This window comes from Bidens hawaiensis, unplaced genomic scaffold, assembly GCF_021521415.1.
Source record: "Bidens hawaiensis isolate Kalapana, Puna unplaced genomic scaffold, B.hawaiensis_p1.1 tig00000190_1, whole genome shotgun sequence".
Lineage (NCBI taxonomy): Eukaryota > Viridiplantae > Streptophyta > Magnoliopsida > Asterales > Asteraceae > Bidens > Bidens hawaiensis.
Window position 1 is genome coordinate 8,014,654 of NW_027491020.1, and position 20,689 is coordinate 8,035,342.

The following is a 20,689-nucleotide window of genomic DNA, read 5'->3' on the forward strand; positions in this document are numbered from 1 at the left end:
AACCACCCATTATGAGTGTCATGTTTTACATGTGATTTTGCAACATGTTTTTGTGAGGCGTATGAAACTTTAAAACAAATATGAACAATGAGGTATATATCATAAAGAATATATAATTAACTTTCCCCCTTTATTAGTGGGTTGATGAAATGGAGCTAATCCAAAAGTTAGTCAAAGCCCAAGATAAAAAGGGTATTATTTGGGCTACGCGCCTACGCCTGAAGTTAAGGGACAAAAAGGTCCAACAACCATAGGCGGCTTGGGTCCAACAGTCAGACCCGAGTTTCATTAATTAGAGCTTTGGTTTCTAAGTCTTTCCTTTATAGTGTAAAACACCACTAATAGCCATGTTTGTTTATGTCTTTAATTCCATCAACTAGAATCCCCTATAAGAGGGTCTTAGTATTGATGTTTTCCTTGCTCGATCATATACTAATATTTTAAAAATATTCTTTGGTTATCTTTTGTGTTTACGCTCAACTATATATGAGTTGGTTGTTCCAGCCGACCGCGCAATATTTTGGGACCATTCCCAAACTATTTTATATAATTTTTGGGAAAGCAGCCCAAACCATTTTTTAACCTATCAAGATTCATGCATGCATATACAATACATACAGATGTGTTTGTGTGTGCAAATGTAATAACTAATAAGAGTAATGAACAAGGAAGGTGTATGATGTTTGAAATATGGGAACAAAATTGGGATGTGTGAATCTGTCCATATTAAAAAAACGAGAGGAGGGTAGCAATTAGGCAACATAAATTCTTCTAGGAAAGAGTTGGCCTCAGATTGTCTCATTTTATCAGAGCATCTACAAAGTTTCTTCGAACGGTCATACCTTCAGAAAGTTACTCTTTGTATCCCTCAACTATTCAAAGCATCAACTTTCCAATCTTAAAGTATGTGAGAATGTCAAACCCAACATGATATTGATATATATATTGACTAGTATGGTTACACGTCGAGTGTTACAAATTAATGTCATTATTCATTTTTCAGGAACCATATATTACGTCTAATATGAAAAAGTCAGGGTGCAAAACGAAATATTCCTTGTATATAAACTAAACTAGCCCTCAGCCATAAGACCAGCCCATCCATCACCCAACACTTTTAAAAGCTAAATCCCAAAAACAGATGGGATCAGAAGCAAAAGTGGAGTTTTGTGGGGAAGATGAGTTTGAAGATATGCTGCCAAAAATGGCAGAAAAATTGGGTGGTGAAGGTTTAATAAAAGAGCTATGCAATGGGTTCAACTTGTTGATGGATAAAGAGAGAGGTGTGATCACCTTTGAAAGCTTGAAGTGCAGTTCTTCATTGCTTGGGTTGCAAGATTTACGAGACGACGAATTAATGAACATGTTAAAAGAAGGTGATTATGATGGTGATGGTGCATTGAATCAGATGGAGTTTTGTGTGTTGATGTTCAGATTAAGTCCGGAGTTGATGATGGAATCTGAGGCTTTACTTGATCATGCTTTGCAACAAGAATTCAAGTCCGATATATGTTGATCGACTTCTAATTCTTTGATATGAAATGATTTTATGTTTTGTTTTTGAATTGATCATCTCATAATAAGTTGCAGATGGAATTAAAGCTAGCCTTGGAATCATGAATAATAGTATTTTTATAAACCTCATAACTAGAGTCATTGGTGATAATTTCCTTTATTTTCTTTATTATTTGAAGCATGTGCAGACCCAATAGCTTTTATTATTAACCCAAAACTCTGACCATGGCTAACTATCTAGGGGACAGATAAAAACACATAATATTTGACTTATATGATTTGATATCTTCATGTTCAGATACAGTTAATTATAACACTTTGTTGTGATTTTTTTTATTGAAACCGTAAACTTTTATAAACAACCAACAAACACGGGAAACCACTTCCTCCACACCCGGAGAGAAGCTACCAACAACAAGGAAAATTACATTAACAGAAATTTACACCAATTCGTCCAATCTATATGCCTATTTTTTGTTTTATACTTATACCAAAGAAACCCCTTCGACTTTATTTCCTCTATAATCTCTTCGATTTTGATATGTTTGCCTTCAAAGACCTTTTCATTTCTCGCATTCCAAATATTACATCAAGTAATAATAACGATCCCATGAAAAACTTCATTCTCAATTTTGCCCAAATCAATAGACTTATGAAGGTCTAACAAATCTCTAACCGTGAACCCGAATATCGGAGGAACTTTACACCAACGACTATGTGAAGAACTTTATTGTGATTGATACTAGTTGCAAGTTGAAAAAAAAATAAAATACAATTATGAGTCTCAATACAACACGTCAAGTTTCAATGAAATTTCACGCAAGTTAGTTAAATGTACAATCTACTTGGGCATTGGCAGACCTAGAACTTTTTGTCATGGTGGATGACAATCAAGTGGCTTAATCAAAATTTTGTGGGGAGCGATTGAGATTTTAGTGTATAGAGATAACACCAACTTTTTATTATAAAGGGTGGCTGCCCCCATGCTTTAGTAATAGGTCCACCATGGTCATAGTGAGCCGTAAGAAATTTCAAGTCTAACCACCAAATCCAGTTCACCTTTGACTGGTAGCCGACAACCGGTTCAAATGGGAATGGTTCAAAGAGACATAATTGGATAAGCTAGGTACCCGAAATTCCTAGTCAGATTAGTCCGATCGATTGAGCGTGAAAACACTGGTTATAACTTTTGGTAACTTTTTATTTTTATTTTTTTTAACATATAAAGACATAAATTTGAGAACTTTCTAACCTAACCATATCTCTTGTCATTATAGGGAAAATCCAAAATATGAGAACAAACACATTAATTAGATACCTATTTTGCATAGAGCATAAATGATAAAAAGGTATTACATAGGCCATTGGTTCATGGAGTATTTGTGATTAAAGTGGTTAAACATTGATCACATTCAAACCAAACACGTACACCCTAACAAGAACACAATGCTAAAAGTAGAACCTGTTCTGATGTCATGTTAAGGAAATGATATTTTAGCATCAAGTGAACCTCTTGAAAATCCCATTATCAGTGTTTTCAGTTTTTCATGGTAGCCTCTTGTGTTGTTTTCTCCAAAATTGAGCATGAGATCTTGCAAGACCATCCCATGTTGGAGCAAAAACTTAACTAGACTAATGTGATGTTCCGAAAAGCCTTGAATCTTTACAATCTTTAGATGATGTACAAGGGGCTTCAGATCTTTGGGTTGGGATTCCCAGTAGTTTTCTGCCCAAGAGCTTAATAAACCCTCAGAGAGTCTGTTCCGCTACAAGAATGGTTAATAAATCATTAAATAAGCTTGTAATTGTAAACAAGAACTGCAACATCCAACCTCTCATACCAGTTAGTATTTTCGGAATTGGTTTTAGTTGTTCGAGTGGAAATTTACAGGAGGTCACTCATCATGGACTTACTCCCACTCGAGCACCCTTAGGTCTTAACTATGGAGTTTTCGGCCAGTACGGCCTAAAGTGTGACAATTAGATTATGTGAATAATAATAGTATAATGCTTACTCTTCTTTCATGCTTGTAACTGTAGGTAATCTTGATAATCAATGTGTGGATAATCGGGCAGGCCTGGAGTACACTTGCCAAGGACATAACCTCGCTAGTGTGCAATTCCAATGAATTGAGCTTCGTGAATGGATTGAAAAGGGTAGCCACAAGTGGATTGTTCTTCATTATAATCTATTCCAAGAAAACTCAACTCTTATTACTAAAAAGCATATATTCCATCAATGAAAGTACCTAAAAATTATAAATTTTAAGCTAACTGGATTTTAATAATATAAATTATGACTAGTTGGTCAATAATTAATAATTCGTATAGTTAAATTGACGCATCGAACTTTCAATTTCATTATAAAGGGCAATCCCCCTTTTTAAACAAGCACATAGATTTACCCTTAATTTCCACTTAACTTGGCTTACAAAAAAAGACACGTTTTTCATTTCAAATCAAGGGTAATTAAATCTATGATAATTATGTGATTGAGTTTCTAAAAGTTCGAAGTGCCATTGGTTTATTGTCTCGTATGAAGCATTTATAAGTATTATCAACGAATTAAACGAGTTCTATTTTGAATTATTAAAATCCAATTTCCCTAAATTTGAAAATTACCTCAACAAACTGGCCTTCTAGGGTTAAAGACACAACATGAGAGAGCCTAGAGAGAAAACCAGATACACTTTGCAGCTTCTTAGCATCTAGATTTTGTTGAGTTACAAGAAACCCTATGGTTGCCTCATGCAAGCAAACTAGATTTTGTAAACAATTCTTGCTAGAAATCGGATTGTTCACCCAAACAAGCGTGTGCAATCTCGGTGTATCGATTCGAACCCATATATCATCAAAATTAAAAGCACCAAAGCAATGTGAAACCTTTAATGTCATCAATTTAGGAGACAAAATCTCCAAACCTTGTAACACTGAACACTTCTTTAACACTAGTTCTTCCAACAAAGGACAACCAACTCTAAGGCATATCAAATTGTAACAGCATTTTAAGTGCAATGTTTTCAGCTGAGGAAACGAACCATCCGTGAACATGTCGAATAAAGATGATTGTTTGTCTAGATAAACATACGAAAGAGATAACGTTTGAAGCGTTTGAAACCCTGATCTCATTATTCTAGATGGTGGTAGCCTAAAACTAGGGTAAGCTTTCACCTTCAAAACCCTCAAACAATCATGAGTTATTATGCTTCTAGGAAAATTAAACACATCACTCGTTTCAACCCGAATGTTGAGTTCTTTAACACTAAGACGGACCGCATTCCAGATAAGTGTTTGCAGCCCCGAAAAACGCATGCATGCATTAAACCTAAGGCTTCTAATATCAGAAACCTTGTCACGTAGAGATAAGATCCGGGTGATCACATTACCATTACGTACATTAATGTTCTTGAAGCTAACAATCTTGTTTAATGCAGTGTCTGATGGGACAATGGAGGTGAAATCAAGATCTGGAAACGCGTACCAAACAGTCCTCCATCTTTTTGATAGGACGCTTGTTTGTACAATGGTTTTGATCGGTAGAAAGAGGAGGATGTGATGAAGGATAGCATCCGGAAGATCGGTTATTCGATCTTCTCCGGTGTTGTTATCGAATGAATGGTTTTGAAGCATTCGTTTCTTGGCAGATCGTGTTTCCATTGCATTTGTTTTGGGTTTGAATTTGGAGGTTGATGATGGATGTTTCTGTTATGTGGTGGATGTATTGTATAGTAATAGGAATAGGTTAGGGTTTGAAAAGTTCAACAAGTGGAGAGAGGAACGCTTGAGTTGGTTCAAATTTGAATGACCTATTCTTATAAAATAATTGTTAATATAGTAAAAATAAATCTTTTCCTATAAAAAATCACTTTCCAAAATTAACACTTTTTATGTTTTTTAAAACTTTATTAAATCGTTGTTGTTATTATTATTATTATAATTATTATTATTGTTATTATTATTATTATTATTATTATTATTGTCAATGAGCTAGTGGTGGGTGTGTTTCATGTAACTCATGTTCAATTCTTGTTCCCAGCATTTAGTATCAGAGACATTAAAGTGACAGTGAGAGACTAGACGAGTATGTGGTTCTACTAGTTGAATCTTTGAACTAAACGAGTTTTATATCACGCCACTATCGTGCCTTCAGGCGAGTGTTCACGGGCGTTGGCCTTAGGTAAGGTTTTCTTCCGGATTGAAAGACGAGTGTATCCCGATGTATGTAGTAAATTTAGTTAGTAGCCCGTTTTAAAGAATTCTTTGGCCGTTAGAAAAAAATCGTTATTCTTTTAAGCGATGATGAATTAAGCTGTAATCTAAGTAACTTTTTCTAATTGAATTGTTAATGAAAGTTCTTAGGAAATATATAGTTATAATTTTGAATTGATTATATGTTTTTAAATATCTATATTTATATTATTGAAAAGACATTTAAAGCTTAAGAGGTAAATCAATTTTACTAATTTGGTAGAGTGGTATGGCGAATTGGTGGTTAGGATGTAAAATAATGGTTAAAATTTCATATTCCCATTAAAGTTTAAAGTGTAAAAAGATTTAGTCGTTAAAAAAATAAATTTAAGAGTTAAAAATCTTAATTCTTGTTGTACAAAACATAATAGGTGAAGAAAATTGTTGTTAAAGGCAATATAGTATTTGGTGCTGATAAAACGTATGCCTCCTTCCATACCATTTATACTGAATATACACACCCTTAAACTTATTTAATCAATTACTATTATCTCTTAACATTATTTGACATACATATTAGTCCTTATAATATTTTTTTCATTTAATAGTTTTCATTGCATATACCAAATTAAAACTATTAAGATATTATTATTAATTTATCTTTTAGTATTAATATTGTAATGTTTATAAAAATCTTTTTTTTATTCTAACAATATCAATATATATATATATATATATATATATGTATATATATATATATATATATATATGTATTGTTTTATAATTATATTAATGCATCGATACTGATAATAATAAATATTATTGATATAATGATTTTTTATATATATTTCCCTTTTATATTTTATATAATATTTTATTAATTTTTGTTCGTTTTTAGTTAATATTTATATACTACTAACATATTTGTGTTTTGTAGGTTCCGGAAGTTGATCGTAGTTGTCACACCCTCAAAATCCACTAACGGAGTTTTACCGTCAGAGGGTGTGAACTGGCAGGATCGGAATCATTAGTTATAACCAAACCAAAGAAAAACGTTTAAATGAAAGTAAGTGCGGAAGCGTAAAACCTTAATTCAAAAGTTGCGTCACGCAGGACGACTTAAAACCAAATGTAACTGTTAAAATTAAGTTTGCAGAATAAAAGTGTTTTCATTAATGCATGCTCCTAAACCGCGCGCCCGCCTCGGCTACCTGAGAATAACATACTAAAAGTGTCAACACAAGGTTGGTGAGTTCACAAGTAAAATAAAATAAATCGTTTAGCGTTTTGCGTAACCTCGTTACGACGTTTAAATGTTGCGTAACCCCGTTACGACGTTTGAGTGTGTAACCACGTTACAGCGTTTAAGTGTTGCGTAACCCCGTTACGGCGTTTGAGTGTGTAACCACGTTACAGCGTTTAAGTGTTTTGCATTACCAGATAGTGTTATGTCAAATTATATATCGATAGGTAGCTAATCTATACAACAAGTATCGCTAAGTGGTTCGCGACCGAAGCTGACTGTTTATCAAGTGCCCGTCACCAGGTCCTCCAGACCATGGTAAGTGTTAGCCAAAATTTACACCCACTCAACCTCCAGTTGAGCTTAGCGTCGGGTGGGGTTTGTCAAACCCAGTAGTACTACCCAAAAGTGACTCGCTATTCCAAATATTAACCGGTCCGATGTGTGGGACTTCAAATGTTACGTATGCCGCTTAGCCTTTACAAGTGATATATAATTTATAACAAAATCTTTCATATGCGTTTATCTCAGAAAATATGTTTATCGGAGTATGTTATCTCCCCCAAGTGAAAAACGTTTGAAAACAGTTTAAGAGTGGGGTAAGTGAACTCACTGTTTGCGAAGAATATCCGATCTAGATCACCGAGTGATGCGCGTCGTAGAAAACTCTCTAGCGTTCTAAAATAACAAAGAGATTTTCTAAGTATCGGAATGTTTAACGAGTCTCTAGACTCGGCACATAATACCTATGCACGTAACATGTTTCGTGTTTCGTTTGTGAATCGTGTGTGACTTAAACAAGTAAAATTGTGATACGATACATGAGTGAGCAATTACTTTCGTGTCACGTATTAATAACATACTTATTAGCAATTATTCCCGTAGGGGCATTTTGGTCAACAAACAAAGACTAACTAACCATTATTCCCCATAAGGGCAATTTGGTCAATTCATGGCAATCAACTAGCAACTATTCCCCGCAAGGGTATTTTGGTCAAAATACAACAATTATATAAAAACTATCATATTTCATGCATTCCTATACAACTCAGCAGCTAGTTTCGTTATGACAGAATTTCTACTTGAAAGATTGCACTAGTTTACCGATTATAACGTCTCAATTAATTTACCAAAAATTACCACAGGAGCATACATATCTTAGGTTTCCAGAACATCTTTTATCTTATTTTTATTCCATATAGATTGTTCATAATGATCAAAACATTACAGCTAACTTATATCAGTCAGATTCATGCACATCAGAATGTTATTTGCAATTCCCGTTAAACGAAAAATCCAATAAATGCAAGACCACTTGGGTTTGGTTCCTAACTCAGTGAGTCAACCTCCAGAAGTGGAAACAACCCAATTGGTCTCGTAGTTCATGAGATATAACATTTACAACATAACCTAACAGCAGGTCTAACAGCTCAGCTTTGCATCACGTTTTTGTAAAATCATAAAAGTATACTTCCACTTATCCAAAAATTACGAATTTATACTTCATAGAAACTAGACTCAACCTAGTTTACTGCAGTACCCACAATCTCAATCAATTTTCACGTTTACACTTCGTTACAGTCAGTTAAACATCGTATATACGTTCTGTCCAGAATCTGTTCACATCAAAACTCATCATAATAACAATCTATGAACTATCATGCATCCATATAACCCTCTAGACACTATAACTACTATCCATGCATATCAATCACACCATACATACAAGATTAGGGTTTGTGTTTTAATTCAAATCAAGAACAACAATCAATCATGTATCAATATCAATCTAGTTATCAATCTATTATCCAACTAACAAGAATCATAACAATCACATACATACAAGATCGGCCGATTTAGGGTTTTCACACAACCCATCAAACATCAAAATTAAACAACAAAGAGGTAAGAGATGATCAAGTATACCTTCCTAGCACCTAGTTCTTGGATTAATATCTTGATTTGATGTGTATATGTGTGTGATGGTGGACGGCAGCCGTGGGTCAAGAGAGGGAGAGAGAGCCGATCGGTGGTGTTGTAGGTTTAGAATAATAGGTTAGGGTTTGTTTATTAGTGATATATTTATAAACAAACAAGTTACACTCTAGTCCTTCTACTTTCAAGTGTTGTTTTTCTAGAACATTCTATCCTAACTTGCACATAATCATGACAATAATATAACACATAATCCTAACACATAGTTATCACATCATTAGTGTTTTAGTGTGCTTCGTTTATTCCTCAATCGTTTGCGTTTCGGTGCAAATCCCGAAAGACTACTACACATGTAGTAAGTGTTAAGCGTCATTTAAACCCTAGTTTAAATGTAATGAAGTATGCGTTATAGATTCAACGATCTTAAAGTTTGAATTAACGAGGTTAACCTGAAATTGACGATTGTCACATCATTCCCATGTTAAAGAATTTTCGTCCCGAAAATTTGAGTCAAGTCGTGATGAGAGCCTGAAAAAGTAAGAAGGATTTTCAGTTTGTCATATCATCTCCTAGTAGAAAGAAATTTCGTCCCGAAATTTAGTTCATACCTCCGGTGATGTTTGACGGTTTGCCGGGTTTCGCGGTTTTCTGTGTTTGGTCAGCCCTTCAAAAAGGTGAGGATACTTTTTCATCATTTGATCCTCGCGTTCCCACGTGAACTCCGGTCCACGTCTCGAGTTCCAACGAACCTTAACGATTGGAATTTTGCTGTGTTTGAGCGTTTTGGTTTCCCAATCCAAAACCTCGACTGGTTCTTCAATGAAACGTAACTGTTCATCAACTTGTAGTTCCTCCAAAGGGACTACATGGGATTCATCAGATAGGCATTTCTACAAATTTGATACGTGGAATACATCGTGTACGCCACTGAGTTCTGTTGGTAGTTCCAGTCGGTACGCCACCGGGCCAATGCGCTCAGTTATCCGGTACGGACCAACATACCGTGGGTTGAGTTTGTTTCGCTTTCCAAAGCGAACCACACCTTTCCAAGGTGAGACTTTGAGTAACACTCGATCGTTTACTTGAAATTCGAGAGGTTTTCGGCGCTTGTCGGCGTAACTCTTTTGGCGATCTCGTGCTGCTTCCATGCGATTTCGGATTTGAACAATCTTTTCCGAGGTTTCGAGTACCAGTTCCGGACCAGTGATTTGGCTATCACCCACCTCTGCCCAGCAGAGTGGTGATCGACACTTCCGTCCGTACAGCGCTTCAAACGGCGCTACCTTAATACTTGCGTGGTAGCTGTTATTATACGAAAACTCTACCAAGGGTAAGTGGGGTTCCCAACTTTTTCCGAAATCTAAGACGCATGCACGCAACATATCCTCCAGGGTCTGAATAGTCCGTTCACTTTGCCCATCCGTCTGAGGATGGTATGCGGTACTCATATCGAGACGTGTGCCCAGTGCGCTTTGCAGCGACTTCCAAAAGTGTGAGGTAAAACGAGAATCTCGATCGGAAATGATCGAGACAGGCACTCCGTGTCTCGACACTACTTCCTTCATGTAGACACGAGTCAGTCTTTCCATTTTGTCTGTTTCCTTAATCGCTAGGAAGTGCGCCGATTTAGTCAACCGGTCAACGATCACCCAGATGGTATCGCATCCCGTCGGTGTTTTAGGCAAACCCGTAATAAAGTCCATTGAGATGTGTTCCCATTTCCACATTGGGAGTTCCGGTTGTTGCAGTAGACCAGATGGTTTCTGGTATTCTATCTTGACTCTGGCACAAGTCAAGCATTTGCTCACGTAGGTGGCAATGTCGGCTTTCATGTTCGGCCACCAGTAAAGTTCCTTTAAATCATGATACATTTTATCTGAGCCAGGGTGGATAGAATATCGGGACTTGTGAGCTTCGTCCATCACTAGAGTTCTCAATTCTCCGTATCGTGGAACCCAAATCCGGTTCTCAAAATATCGGACCCCGTCCGATCTGGTTTCAAGTTGCTTGCTCATGCCCCGCATGAGTTCCGATGGAAGATTATCATCTTTCAACGCTTCCAGTTGCGCATCGCGAATCTGATCGGGTAAGCTGGCATGAATCGTAAGTTGCAATGCTCTCACCCGTCTGGGTTTATCTGTTTCTTTTCTGCTGAGGGCGTCGGCCACCACATTGGCCTTGCCAGGGTGGTACTTGATGGCACAATCGTAATCTTTAAGCAGCTCGACCCAACGACGCTGTCGCATGTTCAGCTCCTTCTGATCGTAGATATGTTGGAGACTCTTGTGGTCGGTGTAAATGGTAAACTTGGTACCGTACAAGTAATGCCTCCATATCTTAAGAGCAAACACTACAGCTCCGAGTTCCAAATCGTGGGTCGTGTAGTTCTTCTCGTGAACCCGTAGTTGTCTAGAGGCGTAGGCTATAACCTTCTCGAGTTGCATCAGCACACAACCGAGACCTTGTATAGATGCGTCACAGTGTACCTCAAAGTTTTCCGTTCCCTCGGGGAGAGCTAAAATAGGGGCGCTACAAAGCTTGGTTTTCAACAGTTGAAAAGCGGATTCTTGCGCGTCACCCCAGTTGTACTTAGTGCCCTTGTGAGTCAAAGCGGTGAGGGGTTGAGCAATCTTTGAAAATCCCTCGATGAAACGCCGATAGTAGCCGGCCAGTCCTAGGAATTGTCGCACCTCAGTCGGAGTCTTAGGTGCTTCCCAGTTTTTGATGGCCTCTACCTTACCGGGATCGACATGGATACCATTCTCGTTGATCACATGTCCTAAAAAGTGAACCTCGCGAAGCCAGAATTCACATTTCGAGAGTTTAGCATACAGTTGTTCCTTCTTCAGTAGTCCAGAATTATCCTTAAGTGCTCTTCGTGGTCAGTCTCGTTCTTGGAGTAGACGAGAATATCATCAATGAAAACAATCACAAACTTGTCGAGGTACGCCTTGCATACTCGATTCATGAGATCCATAAATACGGCTGGTGCGTTGGTTAGGCCAAAAGGCATAACTGAAAACTCGTAGTGACCATACCGTGTTCTGAAAGCCGTCTTTGAAATATCTTCTTCGCGCACTCTCACCTGGTGATAACCGGATCGTAGATCGATCTTCGAGTAGTAACTCGATCCCTGAAGCTGGTCAAACAAATCATCAATTCGGGGTAAAGGATAACGGTTCTTGACCGTCATCTTGTTCAACTCCCGGTAGTCGATGCACATTCGGAAAGTCCCGTCTTTCTTTCGGACAAACAAGACAGGGGCTCCCCATGGCGATGAGCTAGGTCGGATAAAACCTTTATCCAACAAATCTTGCAACTGGGTGGACAACTCCTGAAGTTCCGCCGGTGTGAGCCGATACGGGGCTCGTGCTATGGGTGCTGCACCGGGTGTCAACTCGATCTGAAATTCGACTTGACGAATAGGAGGGAGTCCAGGTAAATCCTCCGGGAAAACTTCCGGGAAGTCTCACACAACCGGTATGTCTTCAATTCGTTTCTCCTCCGCGGGTTTCTCAACAATCTGCGCCAAAATTGCCGGATGACCCTTTCGTAAATACTTCTGTGCCTTCAAAAGGGTAATAACGCTGGTGGTCATGCCGCTTCTCTCGCCTCGGACCGAAATGATCTCGCCAGAAGGGGTGGTAATATGGACTATCTTATCATGGCATATAATCTCCGCTCGGTTCTCGGATAACCAGTCCATGCCGACAACGACATCGAAACTACTAAGCGTAAAAGGAATAAGGTCGATGTCAAAGACATGACCTGACAGTTTCAACTTACATCCCGCAAGTATATGAGTTGTTATTACAGTTTTACCGTTAGCTAATTCAACAGGAAACTTAGCGTCTAACGGGGTTGGAGTAAGGTTTAAAAGTTGGCTAAAGGCCTTTGACACAAAACTCCTATCAGCTCCAGTGTCAAACAAAACAGAAGCAAAACAATCGTTTACAGGGAACTTACCAGACACCACATGCGGATCTCTGCGGGCTTGACCCGATCCAATCACAAACGCTCTTCCTTTGCCATTTCCTCCACCGTTACTGCCACTTCCATTACCCCCAATATTGTCATTCTGTTTCAGCTTGGGGCAATCCTTCCGGAAATGACCTTCCTGTCCGCATTCAAAACATCCCTTAGTCGTCATCGGTGGCTTAGGAGCACCCTTCGCCGCAAGGTCAACTCTACATTCCTTCTCTTGGTGACCTATCTTTCCGCATCTTTGACACTTGACACGGTCACACTGGCCAACATGATGAAAGTTGCACCTGTTGCACTTTGGATATTTCCCAGCATATCCGCTCGAAACCTGCCCGCTACCGTCGTTGTTGTTGTTGTTGTGATTCTGAGTGTTGAAACTCCGAGTGAACTCGGGCTTACGGTAGTGTTGTTGCGGTGGAAGGTTCGAGGATGAAGATCTGGTGTTGTCAAACTTTCTCTTCCCGCTGTTCGGGTTGCTGTTGCTGTTACTGTTGCTGACGTGGTCATTACTCGGGTTGTCACGGGCTTTAGTGGTCGAACCCCTAGGTGGTAACGCACCTTGGGTCACAGCCTGATCCGTCAGTTTGTGAGCTAAACGGATCGCTTGTTGGATCGTGGCTGGTCTGGAAGACGTCACCATGCCCTGAATCTGCGGTGCTAACCCTTCAATGTACATTTCAATCCTCTTACTCGGCGGATCCACCATCCGCGGACACATCACAGCCAACTCGTGAGAACGAGTAGTGTAGGCTTCAATTTCTGAGCCCACCATCTTCAGCGACCAAAATTCTGACTCTAACTTCGAAATCTCTTCTCTCGGACAGTACTCCTCTCGCATCATGTTCTTGAACTCCTCCCAGTTCATCGCGTTAGCCAGTTCCAATCCAAGAATTTGCACATCTGCACATCGTCTGGGGACACCTCTGAGTGTGCCTCTGGCTCAGCCGGTTCTTCCTCCGGTTCTCCTTCGGGTTCCTCCTCGGGATCTTCCTCGGGATCCTCCTCAGGCTCCTCTTCGGGATCTTCTTCAGGTTCTACTTCAGGCTCTGCCTCGGGCTCGGCCTCAGGTTCTGCTGCGTTCTGAGCAAGTTGCATTTGTAGGTCATCGCAACGCTCGAGTGCTATTTCGGTTCGGGTCCTTGCTTCTTGGAGTTGCTCATGCAAGTCTATCATCTCGGCTTGCATCTTCATCATAACCTTCGTTTGTTGCTTACTAGTCTCTTGCATTTCTTTCATTGCCGCTGCCATGCGGGCAATCTCCTCCTGAGTCTCGGTTCCGTCTTTAAACAGTCTGGAAACATTCTCTCTCGTGTAGCGCATGTAACCCACATCACGCTCCAAACAAGAAACGACAGCTGCGAGAACTCGCTCCACAGGTTCGGTTATGGGTGGTAGGGTGTTAGGGTAAGCAGGGTGGTTCGGGTGAGGCAATGGGGGAACTTGTTCACGGTAGACCATACGTCTGATCATGTTGGGGTACCATTCCCAGCTAACGTTGTTGTCATACAAGCCTCCGGATAGGCGGTACCTCTTTGGTGCAGGAGCTTCGAGTTCCGGGACTACACGGGGTGGCGAGGCAGTAGGTAACTGCGGTTCCTTCCCGTGAGCATGCGTCATCGAATCGGATGATGATGAGGGTGGCGTCGACATTCCTACAGGTAAGCCGGGTATATGCGCGCGTATGAGTGATGGAGATAAGGAAATAAGATTTCAAGACTACACAAACCTATGCAGTGCGTATCATTATAACTAATGGGTCGTCGCGGTTATAGTCTAGTATGCATGCAGCTTCTAGTTCGCTATAACCAATGGCTCTGATACCAATCTGTCACACCCTCAAAATCCACTAACGGAGTTTTACCGTCAGAGGGTGTGAACTGGCAGGATCGGAATCATTAGTTATAACCAAACCAAAGAAAAACGTTTAAATGAAAGTAAGTGCGGAAGCGTAAAACCTTAATTCAAAAGTTGCGTCACGCAGGACGACTTAAAACCAAATGTAACTGTTAAAATTAAGTTTGCAGAATAAAAGTGTTTTCATTAATGCATGCTCCTAAACCGCGCGCCCGCCTCGGCTACCTGAGAATAACATACTAAAAGTGTCAACACAAGGTTGGTGAGTTCACAAGTAAAATAAAATAAATCGTTTAGCGTTTTGCGTAACCTCGTTACGACGTTTAAATGTTGCGTAACCCCGTTACGACGTTTGAGTGTGTAACCACGTTACAGCGTTTAAGTGTTGCGTAACCCCGTTACGGCGTTTGAGTGTGTAACCACGTTACAGCGTTTAAGTGTTTTGCATTACCAGATAGTGTTATGTCAAATTATATATCGATAGGTATCTAATCTATACAACAAGTATCGCTAAGTGGTTCGCGACCGAAGCTGACTGTTTATCAAGTGCCCGTCACCAGGTCCTCCAGACCATGGTAAGTGTTAGCCAAAATTTACACCCACTCAACCTCCAGTTGAGCTTAGCGTCGGGTGGGGTTTGTCAAACCCAGTAGTACTACCCAAAAGTGACTCGCTATTCCAAATATTAACCGGTCCGATGTGTGGGACTTCAAATGTTACGTATGCCGCTTAGCCTTTACAAGTGATATATAATTTATAACAAAATCTTTCATATGCGTTTATCTCAGAAAATATGTTTATCGGAGTATGTTATCTCCCCCAAGTGAAAAACGTTTGAAAACAGTTTAAGAGTGGGGTAAGTGAACTCACTGTTTGCGAAGAATATCCGATCTAGATCACCGAGTGATGCGCGTCGTAGAAAACTCTCTAGCGTTCTAAAATAACAAAGAGATTTTCTAAGTATCGGAATGTTTAACGAGTCTCTAGACTCGGCACATAATACCTATGCACGTAACATGTTTCGTGTTTCGTTTGTGAATCGTGTGTGACTTAAACAAGTAAAATTGTGATACGATACATGAGTGAGCAATTACTTTCGTGTCACGTATTAATAACATACTTATTAGCAATTATTCCCGTAGGGGCATTTTGGTCAACAAACAAAGACTAACTAACCATTATTCCCCATAAGGGCAATTTGGTCAATTCATGGCAATCAACTAGCAACTATTCCCCGCAAGGGTATTTTGGTCAAAATACAACAATTATATAAAAACTATCATATTTCATGCATTCCTATACAACTCAGCAGCTAGTTTCGTTATGACAGAATTTCTACTTGAAAGATTGCACTAGTTTACCGATTATAACGTCTCAATTAATTTACCAAAAATTACCACAGGAGCATACATATCTTAGGTTTCCAGAACATCTTTTATCTTATTTTTATTCCATATAGATTGTTCATAATGATCAAAACATTACAGCTAACTTATATCAGTCAGATTCATGCACATCAGAATGTTATTTGCAATTCCCGTTAAACGAAAAATCCAATAAATGCAAGACCACTTGGGTTTGGTTCCTAACTCAGTGAGTCAACCTCCAGAAGTGGAACCAACCCAATTGGTCTCGTAGTTCATGAGATATAACATTTACAACATAACCTAACAGCAGGTCTAACAGCTCAGCTTTGCATCACGTTTTTGTAAAATCATAAAAGTATACTTCCACTTATCCAAAAATTACGAATTTATACTTCATAGAAACTAGACTCAACCTAGTTTACTGCAGTACCCACAATCTCAATCAATTTTCACGTTTACACTTCGTTACAGTCAGTTAAACATCGTATATACGTTCTGTCCAGAATCTGTTCACATCAAAACTCATCATAATAACAATCTATGAACTATCATGCATCCATATAACCCTCTAGACACTATAACTACTATCCATGCATATCAATCACACCATACATACAAGATTAGGGTTTGTGTTTTAATTCAAATCAAGAACAACAATCAATCATGTATCAATATCAATCTAGTTATCAATCTATTATCCAACTAACAAGAATCATAACAATCACATACATACAAGATCGGCCGATTTAGGGTTTTCACACAACCCATCAAACATCAAAATTAAACAACAAAGAGGTAAGAGATGATCAAGTATACCTTCCTAGCACCTAGTTCTTGGATTAATATCTTGATTTGATGTGTATATGTGTGTGATGGTGGACGGCAGCCGTGGGTCAAGAGAGGGAGAGAGAGCCGATCGGTGGTGTTGTAGGTTTAGAATAATAGGTTAGGGTTTGTTTATTAGTGATATATTTATAAACAAACAAGTTACACTCTAGTCCTTCTACTTTCAAGTGTTGTTTTTCTAGAACATTCTATCCTAACTTGCACATAATCATGACAATAATATAACACATAATCCTAACACATAGTTATCACATCATTAGTGTTTTAGTGTGCTTCGTTTATTCCTCAATCGTTTGCGTTTCGGTGCAAATCCCGAAAGACTACTACACATGTAGTAAGTGTTAAGCGTCATTTAAACCCTAGTTTAAATGTAATGAAGTATGCGTTATAGATTCAACGATCTTAAAGTTTGAATTAACGAGGTTAACCTGAAATTGACGATTGTCACATCATTCCCATGTTAAAGAATTTTCGTCCCGAAAATTTGAGTCAAGTCGTGATGAGAGCCTGAAAAAGTAAGAAGGATTTTCAGTTTGTCATAGTAGTTGAAAAGGGCGAAAAACGAGTCAAAATAAGCCTAAACAAGAAGCCGGAACGCATCAGGAAAGGAACCAGAGGAGAATCGGTCGGGCCAGTAAAAGCCGGTCAGCTTACCCATGGGGCACACCGAGCCGCATAGCCATGCCTATGCCTTCTGGTCGCGCAACGCCTAGTAGTAAAAATTCCAGAAAGTTTTCCCGTTTTGATCTGTTTTGGGCCCTGTTTCACTATATAAACAACATTAACCTTAACCTGAAAATACCCTACAACCACCAGACGAATTTGGAGATTCTTGAAGCATTTATTCGTGATTTTTGGCGGTTTTGAAGACAAGGAAGCATTCAATGAAGAGATCTACATTCAAGACTGAAGACTATGAGATTTATCACATTTGATCTTCCGTTGTCATTATTTTCACCATGTTTTCTTCTATTATTGTTTTGTTTGATTTTAAGACGCTAGACAAAACTTAATAGACTGTCTATGCTATCGATGAACCATCGTTGATGTTTTGATTTTAGTTGGATTATTTCTTTTCGTTATGGTTTTATGATCCAGTAAACTATTTGATTTTATTTGATTGATGTGTATGTGCACTTGGTTTTGTTTGTTCTAGTTTTATTATTCCACATTATCCTTGGTGATTGTTTCATATGATAGGATTTGTTAGGTTATCTACTGTGTGGTTTTTGACTAGTTTATGATTAAATTCGAATAAGATCATAGGAATAATATTATTAGTCAAATAAATAAAATTGTGTTGCTAACCTAGAAAGCTGTAAGGTGATAGGTTATTGTTAGATCTTTGCTGATTAAGATTGCTAAATTTAGTTCTTCGTAAGGAGTCCGTCTAGGTTTGATCAATTAATATTGTATAGCGAGTCAATTAAGTTTATCAAATTACATTTGATTTCCGTGCTGTAAGGTAGGATTTCATTATAAAGGTACTCTTTCAGTTTAATTTTAAACTGGTGTGTCTTAAAACTTATTAGAAACCCATAGGTGTCTTCTTGAGAATGGTCAGAGGTCCTAGCCGGGTTTTCTTTTAAGTGTTTATTTTACGATCTTAGTTCCATAACTACTAATTTCTAACTATTTGATAACTGAAACATCGAGGATTCCAACCTAGGTGGTTTTTCATTACTATCTAAATCAATTAAACTTATTTCTCTTGTGTTTTATTATTTGTCTTTTCTTAAATAGCTGTTTTGTTTAGTTTATTATTAATTAAATTAAAAGCCCTTTTTTATAATAATTATCAAGGTTGCAAAAGTCGCTAGGTGGACCCTTGGCGACCGACTGGAGAGTTGGGTGTACTCGGATTACTCGGAGAGTACTCAGACATGGTAAATATAAAGAAAATTAATTTTTGGATATTATGTATATATAAAATATAATAAGTTTACTAATATTTATAACAAAATAGGTGAATATCAATATAAGTAAAAAATACATTTTTAAATAATAAAATATTCTAAAAATTATAATCATTAATTAAAAAAATGATATTTGTTCGTTAATATTATTGAAATACGAATTTTAGTTTTATTTTTTTGAGTCAAAATCGGTCCAAGTTCACCGATAAGATGTGAATCTGCTAAGGTTGACCACATTTGACCAATTTTTAGTAACTAAGCGGATTTACAGAAACTCGCCTCGGTGACATACCTTGTAGCGAGTACTCGGAGAGTACTTGGCCTTGTAATCCTACTTTTACAACATTGATAATAATTAAATAGTCGTGTCTGTCAGTTGAGTTTAATTAGTTAATATACATAATTTAAAGAGTCTCGTGGATTCGATATCCTGACTTACTTAGCTATACTAGAGTCGATCGGTTCACTTGTCGGTCAGTAGTTTAGTCGAGTTTTAAGGTGTTTAGAGTATTACTTAGTGTCTAGTTTAACGTAATTTTAGTTAATAATTATTTGACTATTTTTAACACATTAAGTTTTTGGCGCCGTTGCCACGGACTCTTGGCAATTGCGTTATTAGCTACGGTTAGAATTACTTGCTACATATGTGCTATTTGATTTAATTTCGTTTGAATCGTAGGGGTCTAATTTAATTTTAGTTTATTTTTCTTTTAATATTTACTTTAGTCTACTTACTTGGTTTTTTGAGTTTTTCAAGTATATGTCACATCTTCGTTCGCAAGGACCGCCACCTGATAATCTTGGATTTTCTCCGTTGAAGTATGAGGCTAGTTTATTAGCAGAATAAAAAATCGTTAGAGTCTGGTTCTACATCGAAATCATCTCCGCAAAGTTCACCATTGTGATGTCCGAGAATTTCCCAGACATTCAAATGGCTAACAACAACAAAACTGTTTCTGAGCAAGCTTTCGATGGTTTCATCGGAAACCATTTGTCCATCATCATTCGCGAGATCAATAACCCAAACTCATGGCATATTCCATCATACGTCATGAATGCTCTCACCCAAGCAAACCAATTTCATGGGCGTGAAGACGAAGATGCGCCATCACACATTAACCTCTTAGCCGTGTTCTTAAAACTTTTAACTTACAAGGTGCTACTGAGAATTTTATATTCTTACATTTGTTTCCGTTTTCACTTGTAGGACGGGCAGCTCTTTGGCTCGCCACACAGCCACCCGACACATTCACTATTTGAGAGGCACTTCGTTCAGCATTCATCAAGAAGTACTTCCCGCCCGCTAAAGCATCTCACCTTCATGATCAGATTCACTTCTTTCACATGGAGCTGGATGAACCTTATTATCAGACTTGGGAGCATTTTCATAATCTTTTATCTCGTTGTTCACAGAATGGTCTCACACCATGGGTTCTTGTGGAGAAGGTTTACAATGGTATGAGTTATGAGACGCAAACCCCTTTCGACACTGCTGCAGGGGTAATCTGATGGATAGGAAGAATGTCACAAAGTGTAATGAGATGTTTGAAAGTATTGCTCAATCATAATACGACAATAAGCCACGTCACGAGAATTCCATTCCCGTCATTAGTACACCTTCATCTGCTCGAGGTGTGCACCAGGTTAATCTGGACACTAGTGTAGCTGCTGCATTGGAATGTTTGACTAGAGAGGTGAAGGAACTCAAGACCAAGGTTGACAAATGCGAGTTATGCAGGGCTGGTCATGGTACTTTGGAGTGCCCATTGATGAATCAAGAGGTGGACTTTGTTGTTGGTCAGAACATATTTTCCAACACTTATAACAACAATCAAAATTGG

General features: G+C 38.4%; 2 pseudogenes; one reads left to right on the plus strand and one right to left on the minus strand.

The window, feature by feature from the left end:
• Positions 1–1,115: 1,115 nt before the first annotated feature.
• On the plus strand, positions 1,116–1,528 carry LOC143589561 (calcium-binding protein PBP1 pseudogene; annotated as a pseudogene).
• Positions 1,529–3,125: 1,597 nt separating this feature from the next.
• On the minus strand, positions 3,126–5,378 carry LOC143589649 (putative F-box/FBD/LRR-repeat protein At4g03220 pseudogene; annotated as a pseudogene).
• Positions 5,379–20,689: the final 15,311 nt, after the last annotated feature.